We start from the raw sequence: 19,088 nt of genomic DNA, 5'->3' as shown, positions 1-19,088 counted from the left end.
GCAACTAGCCATGATATACGCACGTTCAGCCTAGCATGCTCAAATATAACACACTTCTGTCTAAAAAAAAAAAAAAATGAATGCAGCTTCAGAATAAATCTAAAATGGATGCTGTCCAGGAGGTGGGAGGGTCTGGGAGGGAGTATCTGCTGCTGATTGGCTGGAATGTCTCTGCTGACTGTGAGGTACAGGGTCAAAGTTTACTCAATGATGACGAATAGGGGCGGACCGAACAAGCTATGTTCGCCAGGAACTATTCGCCAGCGAACTGTTCGGGACATCTCTACTACGAACATATTGTTAGTATATTCTCCTCTCCTTACAGGAGATGCAAACATGGCAAATGCTCATGTTCTTCGAGTCTTGGTTACTGCAACCCTTATTGAGTTTTTTTCAGGCCACATTACCATTTTACAGTCTACAGTTAGTTACTTACAGGCTTATATTCCTTTCCCACCACTCGTTACACACTTCAACCATTTGTCAATCCTTCCCGTATCCTTTTGGAGTCCATTTAGAATTCTGACTATTAAGAGTCTTGTTATATCACCATTTGGAATGCTGGTTCTTGCCTTTGAAAGGCATATGAATTTAACAAGTAATTATTCTGCCTACAGAAGAATTTAGCAAGTAATTGCCTCTGCCTAACCTTCCGTGTGTTGTTCTTCCATACTTTATTTGACCCTCCTTCACCATCTTATCGTAATTAGCTACATTTCTTCCATTCTGCTTTTATACATTTATTTGCTTAAATACAGATTGCACACCAATCTTAGTTTCACATCTTATCAACAGTGAAGGAACCCAAAAAGAATCTGGGGATGCATGCAGCCTTTTATGCAAACCTGAAATCACTTTAGGAGCATATGTTAAAGAAACATTGCAAGCACCATAACAACTACAGAGCGCTATGGGTATTGTGCCAGGGATACAATGCAAGAATACAAAAATCTGTTCTCTGCTCCAATGAAAGAGTTCCATAAGGATGACATATTTGCACACTCTTCCATCGCTTGCTATATTGAGTATTAGTTGGTAAGGTGTAAACCTTTAGCTCTTATTTGAATCATGTGTACTATATTTTGCTAAGGGCAATGGGTCCACACTTGCCCAGGTCACATTCAAATTAAGTGTTCTATAGGGCCCTGAAATCAGTTTCATTCACAGTCTAAAACAAAAGAGAATCAAATCTTTTATCCTTGATATCTAGAAATAAAAAGCTCTTTCCTTCCTTTGCTGTGCAGTTTTTTATTTTTGGCTAGATAGAGCTCAAGTTATTTTAACTTAAACGGAAGCTGGATGGTGACATCAAACAGAACCATAACTCTTAACTCCATTGTTTCAAAGGAGGAAAAATGTTTATTTACCCCATGCTAAGCATAGGGTTTCCTGTTTCTCAATTGATTTTCATGTGAAAATAAGGGATCATCCCATGCAAGTCTTGATAGGAGGAAATTTTGGTATGATGTTTTGATTTTTTGTTTGTATAAAAAGTGTTTGTTCGGCGAGTGGCAGCTCACTGTAATAATTCACTGTGGGGCAGGGAGATTGGGTTAGGATTTAATTCAAATAATCAGGCGGGGTGGAGGGCATGGTGTGCCACTTATGTTCCACAGTGGGGTTTTAATTAAAATAATCACATGGGGGGACAAAGTGTCCCTCTGTGCTAATGTCCCCCCCCCAGCCCACACCGATAAGGGGCAGGGGGGAAATGGGAAAACTTACTTGCATAGTGTGTGGAAAGCCCTTAAATGGCATCACATTTTTTTTTTGGTGGGTACTCCAGTGGAGGGCTTGATGACAATTTGGGGGACTGGACACTGGGATGTCCTCCCCTCCTTGTATATTAAGAGTCCTTACCCACTGTGGTGCTAGGATAACTTTTTTCCTCCTTCCTGGCTTAGTTCCCTGGGGTCCTGATTTTGGGGACACCAGGAATTTAGCCCAACCAGCATAGTGCAAGCACATAATTATATGCACTTGCGCTTTGCTCAGGGCACTAGGACCCTGCAGAGCACTGAAACAGTTCTCAATGGACAGGCAGTCTGGCATGAGTTCACGCCAAGCTGACCTGCCAGTTATTCAGACGGACCCATCCCCTTTCCAGAAAAGATTCTGCCACCTTTCTTAAAAAAAAAAAAAAAAAAAAATACTGGCCACGCTTATTTGCATAATCAATTATACATGAGTGACATCATAGGATAAGACATCACAGTATATAAAATGATAAGGAGTGACACGAGTTAAAAATATATTTGGCAAGGGGAAAATGCAAAAGAAAAAAAAACCAACTAGTCACAGGTTGATTCTGAGTATAGAGTAATTGCTCTGCAGTTTGGGGAGATTGGACTACTCTTCTTAGTGTTCGCTCAGTGGACCCAGCAGCAGGCTGTCACATCACTGTCTGCATCATAGACAATATATACAAATACACAGTGGGTTAATTCACTAAACACCAAATTGTAATTAATTACAATCTGTATTGCAAAATGTAGGTTAAAATAGCCAAGGTTAGATTGGAGAATTCTATCACGTTAATTATTTTTGTCTGTAATTTGCAATTATATATCAATTCACTACATTTCACAGAATGTATTAAACAGTAATGAACTGAAAACCAAAGTTCAGGCCAACGTACTGGGTTTGGAAAACATCTCCAGTTCTGCTATAGTCCCAGTATGATGGCTATTTAAAGGGACACTCCAGGCACCCAGACCACTTCTACCCATTGGAGTGGTCTGGGTACCAACTCCCACTACGCTTAACCCTGTTAACTGTAATTATTGCAGTTTGTCATAAACCCTAATTAACTGTAATTATTGCAGTTTTCATAAACTGCAATAATTACCTTGCAGGGTTAAGTCCTCCTCTAGTGACAGGTTTTGCTAGAGCGTCGCTGGACGTCCTCACGCAATGTGAGGACCTCCAGCGTCGTTCAATTTCCCATAGGAAAGCATTAAAAAACATTTTCAATGCTTTCCTATGGAGAGCTCTAATGTGCAATGCGCATGCGCATTAGGTCTCCTCAGCCGGCGGGCGGGATCAGTCTCCCCCGCTGGCTGACGTAATGAAGGGGAGGAGGGACATCGGCTGGGGTCTCAGGTAAGTCATTGAAGGGGTTTTCACCCCTTCAGCAACCGGGGATGGGTGGTGGGAGGGAGAGGGGACCTGCAGTGCCAGGAAAACGGATTGTTTTCCTGGCACTGGAGAGTCCCTTTAAGACTTGAATGGCAATCTGCCCTTTTACAAGTAGACGGTAAACTCTTCTTTTCTTCTGCTTCAATTAGAGCGACAGAACACGCATGTCTTCCCTCCTTCTCAATTAATTACAGATCACTGAGAAGCACTGGAAAACTACTGCATTCATAGCTCCAGCACAGAGGAATCTTAGTGAGAAGCTTCTGACTGGAGTATTCCCCAGCACAGACTGAATGTCGGTGCATGGTAAGGAGGGGATGGCTTGCAAAGGCTACAGTCAGCAAGACTGCAGCTGTGCAGAAAAAAATAATAAAAACTGTGCGTGGTGGTATATCTGCTAAATAGTGGGGGAATTTCCTTTAAATTAGTACTGTATTTTAAAGGATATCATTGTTCAACTCCACCTGTACAAATACCCATCTGTGTCTCTCCCTATCTGGTAACGTTGTGATATTTCTCTCTCACCTGTTAATCCCATGATCTGTGCCGCTCTCCATCTGCTAACCCCCATGATCTGTCTCTCTCATCTGCTAACCCCCATGATCTGTCTCTCTCACCTGTTAACCCCGATGATCTGTGTCTTTCTCCATCTGTTAATCTCCATGATCTGTGTGTCTCTCTCTCCACCTGTTAAACCCCATAATCTCCATCTGCTTACCCCCATGATCTGTCTCTCTTACCTGTAAGCCTCATGATCTGTCTCTCTCCCTCTCCATCTGCCAACCCCCATGATCTGTGTCTCTTACCTGTAAACCCTCATGATCTGTCTCTCTCATCTGTTAACCCTTTGTCATGGCTCCCAGTGATTCTGCCGGTGTGGTTGCACATAAAGTAAGCGACCACGCCGACAGAAACAATTCTTACTTACCTCCCTCGGGTCCGTCCCCAGCGGGTGCGACGCTCTTAGGAGCGCTGACCGCTGCGGTTTGGATTTTTGTAGTAAACTTACCTTCGCCCACACCAGGGGCGGGCTGGGCCGGGGGGCAGGGTGGCAATTGCCCCCCAGGCCGCCCTAAATCCAGGGCTGCCCACATCCAAAAAAAAAAAAAAAGTTCCCCCCAGTGGCTGAACTACCGGGTCGGAGCTGCGTCCAGGCCCATCACACCAGGGGGCCTGGCTGCCCTGTAGACCCCTGCTGGCAGGACTGCCTCCCCTTGCAAAACTGCTATTTAGTATATTGCTAATTCGGCAATATACTAAATAGCAATTATCTTACCTCACTGATTGGCGATCGGCCAGTAACCTCAGTAAGGGGCAGAGTGGGGTGCAGATGGAGGTCCCGCTGTATTCATTGTTTGTGTGTGCCGCGGAGGCACACCGGAAGTCAATGCCTAACCCTCACCTCTTCCTGGGCGGAGTTCTGGCATAGCTGCCTCCATATCCTGCCTGCAGGGCCCTCCCTCAGTTCCCAGGATGCCAGCCCTTAGACAGCACAGGGGAGCACAGAGCAAGCCCAGCAGCCCTTAGGCCCCCAGGATTCCCTGTCCCAGCTTGCAGCAGTGGCACACAGGATCAAGGTGAGTGACATACTCTCCATCACCTCTCCCTGCACACATAGGAGGCTGTCTCCTCCTGGCTCTACTTCTTTCTGTGTGTCTCACTTCCTTTCTGTCTCTCAAGTTTTTTAACTGTCTTAGGCTCTCCTTTCCTTGTATCACTCTCTGTCTCTCTATAGCTTTCTAGCTGTCTCTAGATCTCCTTTCCTTGTGTCACTCTGTCTCTAGTTTTCTAGCTGTCTCTGGCTCTCCTTTCCTTGTGTCACTCTCTGTCTCTCTATGGTTTTCTAGCTGTCTCTGGCTCTCCTTTCCTTGTGTCACTCTCTGTCTCTCTATGGTTTTCTAGCTGTCTCTGGCTCTCCTTTCCTTGTGTCACTCTCTGTCTCTCTATGGTTTTCTAGCTGTCTCAGTCTCTCCTTTCCTTGTGTCACTCTCTGTCTCTCTATAGTTTTCTAGCTGTCTCCGTCTCTCCTTTCCTTGTGTCACTCTCTGTCTCTCTATAGTTTTCTAGCTGTCTCCGTCTCTCCTTTCCTTGTGTCACTCTCTGTCTCTCTATGGTTTTATAGCTGTCTCAGTCTCTCCTTTCCTTGTGTCACTCTGTCTCTCTATGGTTTTCTAGCTGTCTCAGTCTCTCCTTTCCTTGTGTCACTCTTTGTCTCTCTCAAGCTGTCTCTGGCTCTCCTTTCCTTGTGTCACTCTCTGTCTCTCCATCTCTTTACATGTGTAGCTCTGTCTCCCTTTGGCTCTCTGTCTCGGTCTCTCCCTCCCTATCTGTCTTCTCTGCACTCTATCCCCCTCTCTGTTTCTTTGTCTCTCTCTCAAACAGCCACAAATACAATCACACTCAGCCAGCTCTCACACCCACACAATCACACTCATCCAACTACACACATACATGTAACACTCACCCAGCAACAGTACAATCACACAAAGAAACCATACACATGTCAACCATGTGTATTGCTTAGTGGGGAGTGACGAGGAGTGAAAATATGCACCAGGTAGAGTGACAAGGGGGCCCTACTTTAATTCTTGCACAGGGGCCCAGTGGTCCCCAGTTATGCCCCTCGTTGCCCCCCATGGGCCCGCGGTACTGGTACTGTGGTTGAACTGGGGCCCACACACTAAGGGGGACCACTGGGTGACCCATACACAGCAAGAAGAGCTAGACCCCAACTCCCAAGCACCCTAGCCAGCACACTGGACCTCAGGAAAGGTACCAGCAAAGGTAGGAAACTGTCTTTAAAAGTGTAAAGTGTGTGTGTGTCAGTATGTCTGTGTCTGTGTGTGTGTGTGTGTGTGTGTGTGTGTCAGTAGGTCTGTGTGTGTGTGTCAGTAGGTCTGTGTGTGTGTGTCAGTAGGTCTGTGTGTGTGTGTGTCAGTAGGTCTGTGTGTGTGTGTGTGTGTGTGTGTGTCAGTAGGTCTGTGTGTGTGTGCAAGTATGTCTGTGTGTGTGTGTGCAAGTATGTATGTCTCTGTGTGTGTGCCAGTTTGTCTGTGTCTGTGTGAGTTAGTATGCCTGTAACTGTGTTTCTGTCAGTGAGTGTGCCTGTCAGTGAGTTTGTTAGTGTGTGTCAAATCAGCAAGTGTGTGTGCCTGTCAGTGAGTGTGTCTGTTTAGGTGACTGCCCCCCCTTTCAATCACATGGGAAACGTGTTTTTACTCTCCTCTTGTTGCGATGGGCCACTTGACTGGATTTGCCCCCCAGGCCTAACGCTGCCAGCCCTCCCCTGGCCCACACCAAAGATGGTGCCAATGTGCGTGCAACGTCACGTCATAGACGCGCACGCACGTTTTGGGGTCAGAGGTCGGAGGCAGCCAATTACAGCCAAAGGAGGGATATTTAAACCCAGCTTACCTTTCTGTCAGTGCCCTGTCGTGGTTTCCCTTTGATGGTTATCCGAGAGTGTGTTCCTGATTGTGTTTTTCTGGCTTCATTCTGACTTCCCTGATTTTTGGTACCCTTGACTTTTGGATTTTCCTTATCGCTGTGCCTCGTTCTGTGTCCCTGACCTCGGCAAGTATTTTGACTATTCTCAGGTACGTTAAGTCTGGCCATTCTAAGGTCCAGTTAGACGTTATCCTTAGTCCTAGGTGTGATACAATTCTGCGTGCTGGATCTACAGTAATCCTGACACCTTTATGATCTGTGTCTCTCCCTCTCCACCTGTTAATCCCAGTGATCTGTTAACGCTCATGATCTATCTCTCTCAACTGTTAATCCCCATGATCTGTGTCTCTCTCCACCTGTTAACCCCAATGATCTGTGTCTCTCTCTACACCAGTTGAACCCACCTGTATCTCTCAGTGTGTCTCCTTGCAGCTTGTCCTCCCACGTCTTTCCCACATCCCTTACTTACCTGATTTGCAGTCTGTCTGCAGACTGGGAGCCCTAATTTATTTATAGAACATCTATTATAGTGGTTTGATCTGCTTTCCTGATTCATGTGTTTACGCTTCCACCAATACCTTGTTCAGTAAATAAATTGGATAAATGTCTTAGTTAGCATACAGGGTAAGATATACATAAAACTAGACTGTCAAGATTGTTGATCTCATATAAAAGCATCCAAGGCAAACCAATCTAATAATCCCTTTAATCACCCTTCACATGTTAAGCTATAAAGATAATTTTAAAAAATGTACAATATATGCAGATGACAGAGTTCATCTACATTCATGGAATTTAAATGTAAGCAGTCCTACATGACTGCTCTTTGTAATCTTATGCATATGCTTAGTGAGAGTAAAAGCAGGGGATTATTTTTTAATGGGAAGATCAGAACTGCACTGTGTTTAGGATTTTGCATGGGATGTTCTAAGTGCAGCAGCGCTTGAATGTTGGATTGTGCTTATGCATAAATTATATATATTTTATTTTAGAACTCTAATTAACTTGCATTTTGATGTTTGCTGCATTGACTGATGTATCTTCTCCCATGAAGCTCTTTGATACATACTCTGTGGTTCTCTAGAGATTTGGTCTGTATAGCTGCCCAACTGGCATTGATATGCAGAAACCCTTTTATATTGTCAAGCAGTTCATACAGTAGGGGTCCCAGATTTTAATATAATATGTAAAACTGGCATTTTAAGCTGTGTGAATCAGAGAGATCCCTTTTCCCCTGGGCTCCATCTATTCTAAATCCTCTTTGCATATATTTATACAAAGTGATCAGTGAGAAGTCTGCATATGTTTGGATATATATACCAATATTTGTACTTAAAGGGACATTCCAGGCACTAAAACAACTTCATGTAAATTAAGATGTTATGGTCCCAGGAGGCCCCTGGAGGCCCTCTTAGCTGACGCTCTCAGCCAATCAGTGGCGCCCCTACCCGATGGCACATTGAAAATTCAGAAGCCACATGCAACCAGGGTAGGAGTGGAACCACTGCTGGAGGCAACTTTGAAATTAATCCGTTCGAGAACAGTTCCTTTAACACAAATGGTGTAAATAAAATGTCCTATCTACAAACCTGTGAATGGGCTACAGTCTACTTAGAATGATGGAATAGGCCAAAGGCAACAGTTAATAGAAAAGCATGGCTATCTCGCAGTGATATTTTCACATCCAGTATTGTTGGATCATAATATAGACAAGAATTCTACCTGTCTGTTAAGGTATAGCACCTCTGGGCACCAATATTCCCATGTCAACCTGAGGAGCAATAATTTTGAAATCCCTTTTAAAGGGCATCAGCCACTTGAACTTCCCAGGAATTGTAATATTGTGTACCCCTTCACTTAAGAAAAAATGCATTTGGAAAGTGTGAAAACAATATATGTAGAAATCCACACCTCTTTATCCTGCAACATGGTATCTCCATCATAGCTCCCTAACAACCATTGATATAAGCTCTGTCTTTGCACCTGGCAGTCTAGAAAAAGTATACAGTGAATAAGAGAGAAACCATAATTCTATTTCAGCTTCTCATTTGTAATTTGTGCCCTGGCTGTGCCTGAATCAAGACGTAATTTGCTAAATATTTAATATCAAAAGGAAATGGAGCATGCTAAACAAGTATCCAAGCTTTGGCCTGTCCCCCCTGATGAGGACATCCAGCATCGGTTCATTGGGTTAAACTCTTTTCAAATGCATGAAGCTCCTCTAGAGACTGTCTGAGAGACAGTTACAAAAGGCAGTTTCTCATCGCAGGGCTAAGGGGACAGGGACACTGCACCCAGACCACTTCAGTGACATAATCTGGATGCCGATAGGCAAGATAGTCAAATGGGAACATTTCGGTAAGTCAGCTAGGTTTTCAATTCTGTGGCCATTCACCATGAATTCTCACTTTAGTAAATGTTTCCTTGTCCTTTTCTTCTCCCTGGTTTGTTGGTACAGACAAGTACAGATTTTATTTGTTGATGTGTATGTAAGAATATATGAATGTATGTGTATATTTATATGCGTACATGTGTATGTATTTATGTGTGTGTGTGTATGCAACTACCTTATCAGAGACTGAACAATAAAATCCAAAAACAAAACATAAATAGAGCTTAAAATGTTTATATATAATAGTATGAGGAATATATACATACTTGCAACATAACATGGCATGGGGTATGGGTTTCTCCTATAATTCACTCTCACTCATGGCACGTGCAGAATTATTTATTTTATTTCCATTGTCTCTCTACATCTCATTCGGGCGTGTATTATCCTCCCATAGTTCATTCTTCATCTCAACCAGGCTCAATGCAGAAGGTAAATTGCACTTTGTTCCCAGATAGAATCAGAAAAATGTACCTTTGTACATCTACACAGTGAGGGAGGTGTGTATGCCATCATCTAATCTGTGCAGATTTTCTTTTACATCCACTGATAAACAGGCGCAATCCCATACACAGCGGACATCACTTGAAATACAGTGGATAAATGCACATGAATGTGAAAAGCTGACCATTTATAAAAGGCAAAAGCTGCAGCCAGTCAGTAAAGTAGTGTATCTCCTTTTCCCCTAGAGAGCGCCCTTCAGTATTAGAAGCACTTAATTGTTTAAATGAACTTAAAGAAAATAAGAGTGAACTGCATCTGCCTGTTTTCAAATTCAGCACCAATAATAAACTATTTCTGCATATCCTTACACGTTGAAAATATCTTCTTAAACCTTTCTGAACAAATAGTAAATTTTATCATGTAAACACTGCAACATGTCGGTATGTTATAAATAAAATAGAAATGAATGATTGACAGCTAGTCTATAACTGTGGATTTAAATATTAAACATTATTATTTATTAGTGGCTAAGCTATCAATATTCTGCTTTATGCAGTCCGATAGTTCTTACACACCCATGATTGTTCTTGGAAGAAACACCCCTTTAGAAGTATCTACAGCTATAGTAGAGCATAAGATGTATTGAGGGTATAAGGTTTAAGCCAAGGGAATAGAATTGACAGAATATGGCTATAGATCATCTAGTATTTGGGCTATATGGCTGGCTAGAATATGAATTATGGAAGTAAGGCTAGAGTAGGATGTCTCACTACTGGAATATGTCTATACAGAGAATGCAATGAGTTGTATTATGCTTGGGTAGGCTACAGGGTTAGGGGTACAAGGATTAATTGTCAGGTTTAGTTTGGGGCAGGCCCATAGTGGTGATCGGGCAACCCGCTGGGCTTGCTTCCTTTAGGCCTGTTGCATAGTTTTGCGTTTTGGATCACATTAGTAGTCGTGACACATCCCCTATCTTCTCACCCACAAACACACATCCCCTGTCTCCCCCACATGACATGTAGACTCCCCTGTGGAGAATTAAACAAATATGCCCACTCAGAGAGGCATGTATGTCATTGGTGATGACGCAGCATCCTAGGGCTTCTCTGCCTTTAAATGCCCAGGGTGAATTTTTGTCCCAGTCTGGGCCTGGTTTGAGGATAAGTCTAGGTTACAGCAAGGATTCATTTTGGTTTGGACATAGGATTAGTGGAGACCAATAGCAGGTCTCAAATCTTAAATTCTCTGCTGCTAGCCAGGATCAATTGTCATTCGCCACGTCCTTCTATAACGCAACTGCTGGGAATAGTAAGGGCTAAAGCACGCTCAGCTATCATGTCTCCCAATGACCTGGGCAGCATCTGACATTACCTAGCATGTGAATGCAAGCTAGAGGTTGCAAAAAATAACATTTAGCTACACGCTACAAAAAAAAAATAATAATAATAATATCAGGAAGTATTACTTTACTGAGAGGGTAGTGGATGCATTGAATAGCCTTCCAGCTGAAGTGGTAGAGGTTAACACAGTAAAGGAGTTTTAGCATGCATGGGATAGGCATAAGGCTATCCTAACTATAAGGGACTAAGGAAAGTATTTAGAAAATTGGGCAGACTAGATGGGCCGAATGGTTCTTATCTGCCGTCACATTCTATGTTTCTATGTTACTTGCAAGGAAATAAGCTAGCACAAAAAATAGAGAAAATGATAATAATGTAGCACATTATTTAAATGTGAAGTTAGGGGTCCAATACCTCAAGTACACTGTGAATAAGTGACTTAGCCAGTCTTATCTAAGTGTCCCTACACGTTACATGTATGAGCAGGAACAAGTATCTTTCTTAGAACCATTTTCACCATCCGCATGGGAGGCAAACAGAATTTGAATTTTGAATTTGAACTATTAAAATAGAGAAGCACGCAGAGGAATGAGAATTGAACATGATACCGTTTGTATTAATACAGGGGATTATGCAATATGATGATTTTGATGTATTACTCTGTATCTTCACTGTTTATATGGAAATCCTTTCCATGTTTGTTTTTGTTCTCTAAAACAGTGTGGCAGTGTACAATGTACTACACATGCAACACATATATGAAAGAAATGAGACAGAGGAAACACGATAAGATGAATAAATAAAACATAATCTCTTGCTAAGTCTTTCCTTATACTAAGTGAAAGCACAAAAGGAATACAGATGTTAGCACTGAGATTTCCATGACGAGGTGTTACACCTAGATTAGGCAAGTAATATATTAACCAGGTATGCTCACCAGTTTCCAGTGCTCCGTTTGTGTCAAGCAATTTATAGCAGATATAAAGAACTGTCAGGCTTGATGTATGAAACCCGGAATGCAGTACTTAGGTCAATAAAAACCAAAAAGTCCAAAAAGCAAACAAATCCACACAGGGGTTAGGCAAAGGCAGGTTCAAGGCAATCCAAAGGGTCAAACTCCAGGCAGCAAAGTTCAGGAACGGTGAGACAAGCCAAGGGTATGAAATTCCAGATGAGCAGAGAATCGCTGAGTGTTCACTGATAGACATCACAGAATAACTGAGCAATGATAGATCAGCTGTTCAGTGTTTAAATAGGGAGCCTATCAGAGGTTACGCCCCGTCTGACAAGTTTCTGCACCACCCCTTTGGAGTTGCAGTTGTCAGGGTGCTTGGGGATGCCATGGAAGTCACTGGAGGGTGCTCCTTTCATAGCCGCACCCACAGCGCTGTCTTGCGGCCTGGTAGGAGCGTGCATGTCTCCTTGGCATCTTGTGTTTGCCAGGAGTTGTGACACAAATTAGATTAAAGGTCCTAGTATGCGCGCATGTAGGTGTTTGGGAAACCACAGTTCAGAGATGCCAATAGAGCAGGAGGGAGCTGAGGTACCGTAAGTTGTGACAAGGAGAGTATCTGATATTTCTTTTATCACAATAAATATCTAATCATTTACCCATGTGATACACTTAGAACTAAGTACAATACAGAAATCGAGTAAAATGTGATTGAAGAAAACATTAGCTAAACTATAACTTTTTCATACCCTTGACTAAGTGTTTACGGCGAGGCACATAAGGCCCTTGTTTTCCCACTGGGACCACAAGCCTCAAAACATCCCTGCTTTATCTGAGTGTGATATGAAAGTAGAGAGAAATAGGAATATTGGTTCTACTAGCAATGATTTATACTTATTGTGGCGAAAGTAACCTCGCCACTGGTTTTTGCAGGGGCCTGTTTGCCAGCCTCCTGCCCTGAGACTATGGCCCTGGGATGTTTTGCCCTTCTAGGAACTGATTTGGGCATACTTGATTCTTATATTGCTGTTTCTGGCCCTTTAATTCCCAGAGAAAGGATTTGTACCTTTAAACTAGCACTTCGGATGCAGTCGAAGTGCCGAAGTCGTCGAAGTGGCCGCCATTCGAATACCGAACACGTGGTGGCGGCCATTTTAACTCATTCGAACGCGGTTAGCGGTATGTACAGCCAAATCTATGGAACTGTTTTCGGCTACCCAATTGCACGAACACCACTGACCCGTACCTTCTACTCTACTTCGACACTGCGGCTGGAGACTAAGTCCGGTTCGAAGATTCGAACGCTCGTTCGAATGGGACTTAGTAACTTTCTCAGTGTAAAATAGACCAACCGCACAGCCCAAATACATGGAACTGTTTTGGGCATGAAAAATTTGCTTGCGGTCGGTCAAAAGTGACATATCTATCTCCCGAACGGCTGAACGGATTCAAATCATTTTTGGGTATGTTTGTATTTGAAATGTGCTGATTAATTATATGTGACTTTTATTAATATTGAATGTATAGTTTTAGAGTTATGAAAGTTGGGTAAAAAGAATGTTTTAAACTGTATGGCTAATTGTGTTACCTCTCAGGCTAAGGGGAGGGAATCTGTGGGTTGTAACCATTGTTTGATTGGCTAATGTATAATTGCTTTTATGCAATTCTCCCATGCAAGGGAGACGCCCACAGACAGAGTGTGTGTCATTAAACCACAGTTCTACTTCACCCTCAATCTAGAGTCCTGTCTCTTATTGGGGGAATTGCTATATCACTACAAGGGATTGCTATGCTCTGCATACTCCCTTAGCTAATCACTACTAAGCTCTTTTAAGAGCTTGTTCCTGCTTCACTCTCTTGGAGGAGAGGTTCACCCACTGGAACCTGGAGCCTTGGTGTAGGTCCAGTGTGGGTAGGAGACGGCAAGACCCCAACCAAGCTGTGGCGGTTCGTTGGGTCTACGGTGGTTGTGGTGTCTGGCGGAGCGCTTGGAGCCCTCCGTAAGCGCTAGGAGCATCCTTCAACGGAGGTACCCAGTTGGGGTGCCAAGCGATCCGTTACACTTATTAGGCATTATTAACCACATGGCCTTCGCCAGAAGCCTTGGTAGCAGTCACAGTGCACAGGTCACCCAATCCCCACTGATGATAAGAATGAATGAAGGAATGGAAAGGAAGTTCAGAGAAATTGGTGCATGGCAGCACCGGAGCAGTTCCCCTTTCCAGGCCTGGGCTTGTATGAGGGCCAGCACCTGTGGTCCATGGTCTTGGGCTCTCCCAGTGTTCAAGACCTTACCCCTTCTGGGGTGTACTGGGGATCTAGTGTTGCGATCCTTATCAGCTGTGGTTAGTGTTTCAAGGTTGTACCTTGGGAGGCTCTCGGGCCAGGCGGGCGGTTGGTAGAGTTAGAGTGTGAATGCAGAGCAGTAGCGCCCCGAGGAAGCCCCCTGTTTATCGGCTGCATGCCACTGATCTGGTTTTCCTGCTTGGGTGTCAGCCCGGCTTGTGCTCGGTTGTAGATTTGTGCCCAGAATCTCTGGAAAATGTCATCCAGTCTGCGTGAAGTGGATGTTATGGAGCCACTGTGAGGTTGTAGCTTAAGACAAAAATGTTGTTCGTCCGGTGGGAGAAAAGCCATCATTTTGGGAGCTTTGTGTCTTGAGGTGCTAAGGTGACTGGGCGCCAGCAAGAGAAACGTACAGGGTAAGTGTAGCACAGAGGCTCCATTGGGGACCGGGATGTCCCTCAAGGTCCAGGTGGGGGGTAGAGGGAGGTAGGAGAGTTGTTGTGGGTTCCAGCAAGAGGAGATCGTCCGCCTCCCCCCAATGCTGCCCTCTGCAGGCTGCAGCACCAAACTCTGCTTCTCAGCGGGCCTCATGTGGAGCTAAAGCTTCAGGTGGCTTCGTCAGGGAACCCCAAAGCTCAGTAGTGTCCATAGATGTATTCAATTGATGCGGGATCAACCACAAAGTCTGCTTAAAATGCGGTAGCTTGAGTACCATTCGTCTGCTCTGCTCTGAAGCCAAGCTCCACCCTCCTTTAGTCTACCCCTCTCAACTATGAAACACAACTATCAGAGATCTCCCTCACCGGCCTTCTAGCACTGTAATGCTGGCAGCCGGCATGGGAGGGAAAGAGAAAGGACTCAGGGGAGCTCCGGCAGGTTCTCCTCACACAGCTCGGAGCGTTGCCGTGGTTACAATGGCAACACTCAGAATCTCACAAGAGTGAACTCTAGCCTGTGCTGCAGGCTAGAGTTCACTCTCACCACTGGGACCACCAGGGCTTCTCCACTGCACCACCATAAGAAGGAAGTCGGGTTTGAAATTAACTATTTTTAACACACACAGTGTACCCCTAAAACATCCTGTACCCCACACATAAATTGTACACCTCACACACACACTGCCTCCCCCACACACACACACACACACACTTTACCCCTTACATACACTGCCCCCATACACACACACTGTCCCCATACACACACACTGACCCCCATACACACACTATACCTCTCAATACGCACACATTGCTCCCCCACACACACTGTACCCGTCACACACACTGCCTCCATACACACACAGTATCCCTCACGCACACACTGAACCCTTCCAACACACACATGCACTACATCCTTCACAAACACAACGCACTCCCGTACACACACTGCACCCCTCACACAAACACACACACTGCACTCCTCTCACACACACTTAACTCCACAAACATTGCACCCCTCAAACCCACCCTACATACAGCCCCTATCCCTGCAGACCCCAGGTAATTTGTCAAACTGTACTTAAACAGCTTGACTACTTACCTTGGAGGCACCATAATCACTACATAGTGCTCTACTGCTTATTGTGCCTGCATTGTTTCTTTAAATAATCTACCAGTGCCCCTCCCAAGATTAAGTTCTGGATTCACCCTTGACAGGGAAACATTTCTGCTGATTAGGAGCCCAGTATATACCGCAGCGCTGTGCATTTATACAATCTAGAATTTTTTTTTTACTTGGGGCACTTTGGAAAAATATTGAAATATTAAGGGCGCCTTGAACCTAAAAAGTTTGGGAGCCACTGATGTAGTGTATGTTTTTCACGTCAGTTTAAATTAACAAAAGTTATATGTATTAAAAATATATTATATTGCAAATTCTAACCTAATTTGGATCTCGTCACCCTTTCTTATGTTTCGTGTATTGTTACACAGTTGCCTTTATTCATATTGGTGACCTAATTTTTAGATTGCAGTTTACTAATTTCTTTATTTCAAGTCTACTTTTGCAGCATGGACAGATACCAGATTTAGATGTGCTAGTTATTGTACAACAAAGAAACAACAGGAAATGCGTTTAGTAAATGTGACAAGTTTTAGTACTCTCTAAAATCCCTTTTGACCTAATTTCCAGGAAGCATTTTTTACTTCCTTGTGCTATCTCCTGTGATTCTTGCAACAGCATATGGCTGATCTGCGATCCTAATAAACCAAATCTTTCACAGTGGGTTATGTCAAAAGAAAAAATAAATAAATAAAGAGCTTCAGGGCATACATTACAATAAGCCATCTGGACCAAGTGTATCATATTACCTAAATTTCCAGATGGCCATCAAAAGAATAATGTCTCACCAAAATATAAACATTGCCTTCCTCATATTATATCTTTTTTCTCAATAAAGTATTTTTAGTAAATGGGAAAAATAGGGATTCACGTATCACTTCCATTGAGCGAGTTGTGTACTGTTGGACATGTATTTCTGCCCCTAGTGGGCTCACTGCATGCTGATAATGTTCTGGAGGAAGCAGTGATATTGTCATACTACTAGAGAACTCATCCTATGGATACTATAAGATAGCCTTTATAACCGAAACCCTTTGAACTTCCCACTAGTGCCACCATGAATCGGATCTTCTACACATTTGAGACTTATTCTCGGAGGAGTGGGTGAAGGGAAAGGAGAAGACTGAGGAGTGAATTTTTGTATGTGGAGAAAAAAGCCAAAGGCAATTATAAAAGAATCAGCTGATCAGGGAGAACAACGATGTTGCTAAATATAAACAGACTTGATAAAGGCTTGATATTTATAGTCCTTGGTGAGCTGAAAAATTGCTTATGTGACGAAAAATTGCTTTTGTCCCAGTACCTGGGCCTGTCATTTGGTCTGAATTAATTCATTTGGTCTGGTGGCATTTGGTCAAGCTGAATTCTGGACCAAATTCAGACCCATTCGGGGGCCTGACTTACAAAAAGCATTCTGTTTAATGGGAGCCATAGCTGGCCTTTTATGCAAGTCCCCATGCAAGGGAACACCCACGTGGACCTTGTGGGGGACAGGATGACAATTGTTACAAGCTAATGATAATGCATTTACAATGTAAGGCACTCCCACACATAGCACACAATCCCTCCCCTCTGCTTGGGAGATAATTGGATCAGTAACTGTACTAATTCTAACCCAATTATCTCCAAGCACAGAAAAAAAATACTTTTTAAAAACACCCCAAAAGTACCCTAAAAATACATAAAACCCCACAAATGTTACATCCACTGATATTACTGGGTGACCAACATATCTAAAAATCACCCAGATCAGTTCAAGGGTTCAGGAATTTCCTGGAAGTCTTATTTTTGACCGACCGTGCACATGGTCCCATGCAGGGCCGCCATCAGGGGGTGACAACCATGATGGTTGTCATGGGCCCGGCGGTCCTGGGGGGGGGGGGACTGCTCTGGCAGTCCCGGGCCCCACTTTCCCTCTCTGCACACATAGCGAATATCGCTATCTATGTGTACAGCCGTGGGCCCCCGGCTCCCTGTTACCGCAGAGGGGGCCCAGCACACTGTCTCCTCTCTTCTAATAACTCTCGCGATACCCACGGCCTGCGTGCCATGCGCAGCGTTGCCATGGCAACACTCAGAAGGGTTTCACGAGAGTTATTAGAAGAGAGGAGACATTGTGCTAGGCCCCCTCTGCGGTAACAGGGAGCCGGGGGGAATCTCCCCCCTCCCTGGACACAGGTAAGGAGGGAGGGGGGAATAACATTTAATTAATTTAATGTACAATTAAAAAATGTATGTGAAAATGCCCCTTCCTCCACCCCCCACCCCCAGATTGTACATTTACACACACACTGCATACACTAACAGAACACACACTGCATACACTAACACACACACTGCATACACTAACACACACACTGCATACAACAATACAACACACTGCATACAACAATACAACACACTGCATACACTTATACAACACACACACTGCATACACCAATACAACACACACACTGCATACACCAATACAACACACACACTGCATACACCAACACACACACTGCATACACCAACACACACACTGCATCCACCAACACACACACTGCATACACTAACACAACACACACACTGCATGCAACAATACAACACACTGCATGCAACAATACAACACACTGCATACAACAATACAACACACCGCATACACTTATACAACACACACACTGCATACACCAACACAACACACACACTGCATACACCAATACAACACACACACTGCATACACCAATACAACACACACACTGCATACACCAATACAACACACACACTGCATCCACCAACACACACACTGCATCCACTAACACAACACACATACTGCATCCATGTAGCGGTACTTACCCTCTCCAGGGGCCGGCCGGGGTCCTCCCTTCTCGCCGCGCGCGGTCCTGCTCCTGCACGAGCCGCGCGCGGCTCAGCCAACGATGGGATCAGTCAGGCGGGCAGTGACCGCGAGAAGCGGTCACATGTCCCGCCCGACACTAAGAGCGCGCCGCGCGTCTCGGGCGCGCTCTTAAAGGGACAGTGGGAGACTAAATTAGAATCAGTCTCCCATTGGCCCCTGTCAGGCCACATTCCCCATACACTCACGTTTTGGGGGCGTGGATATGACAGGGGCCAATCAAAGTGAACCTTAAGGGTATTTATACTCACCTGTTTCCCTTGCTCTTTGCCCTATCGTGGTTTCTGTCCAGTTCCCTTTAGTGCTTGTTTCGTTCAGTTGGTTTTTTGGTGCTTGACCTTGGCTTTGTTCCTGACTCCGCTCTCTCCTTATCCTTGCTTGCTTATCCGCTGTTTTGTCCTCTGTGTACCAGTCCTCGGCTTGTTCTACGTTACGCTGTCTCTCAGTTCCCTTGACCTCGGCTTGTTCTGACTCTGTCTTTCTCTCGTCCTAGTCCGGCCATTCTAAGGTCCGGTAAGACGAACACTGTTTCTTGTCTCTTGACTGTGAACTATTCCTGCGTGTTGGGGTATATTACCGTGACATTACGATAGGGCCATGGACCCCGCAGGTTTAGGTCAACAGATGGCCACT

At 44.3% G+C, this 19,088-nt stretch overlaps 1 protein-coding gene across 2 annotated transcripts in view; it reads right to left on the bottom strand.

Annotated features, from left to right (window-relative positions):
* Nucleotides 1–19,088, bottom strand: part of TRIM2 (tripartite motif containing 2) — a 137,458-nt gene that overhangs the window by 83,530 nt on the left and 34,840 nt on the right. The gene's annotated exons all lie outside the window — the stretch shown is intronic.

Source organism: Pelobates fuscus, chromosome 6 (assembly GCF_036172605.1).
Source record: "Pelobates fuscus isolate aPelFus1 chromosome 6, aPelFus1.pri, whole genome shotgun sequence".
Lineage (NCBI taxonomy): Eukaryota > Metazoa > Chordata > Amphibia > Anura > Pelobatidae > Pelobates > Pelobates fuscus.
This window is presented reverse-complemented; position numbering and strand designations above follow the sequence as displayed.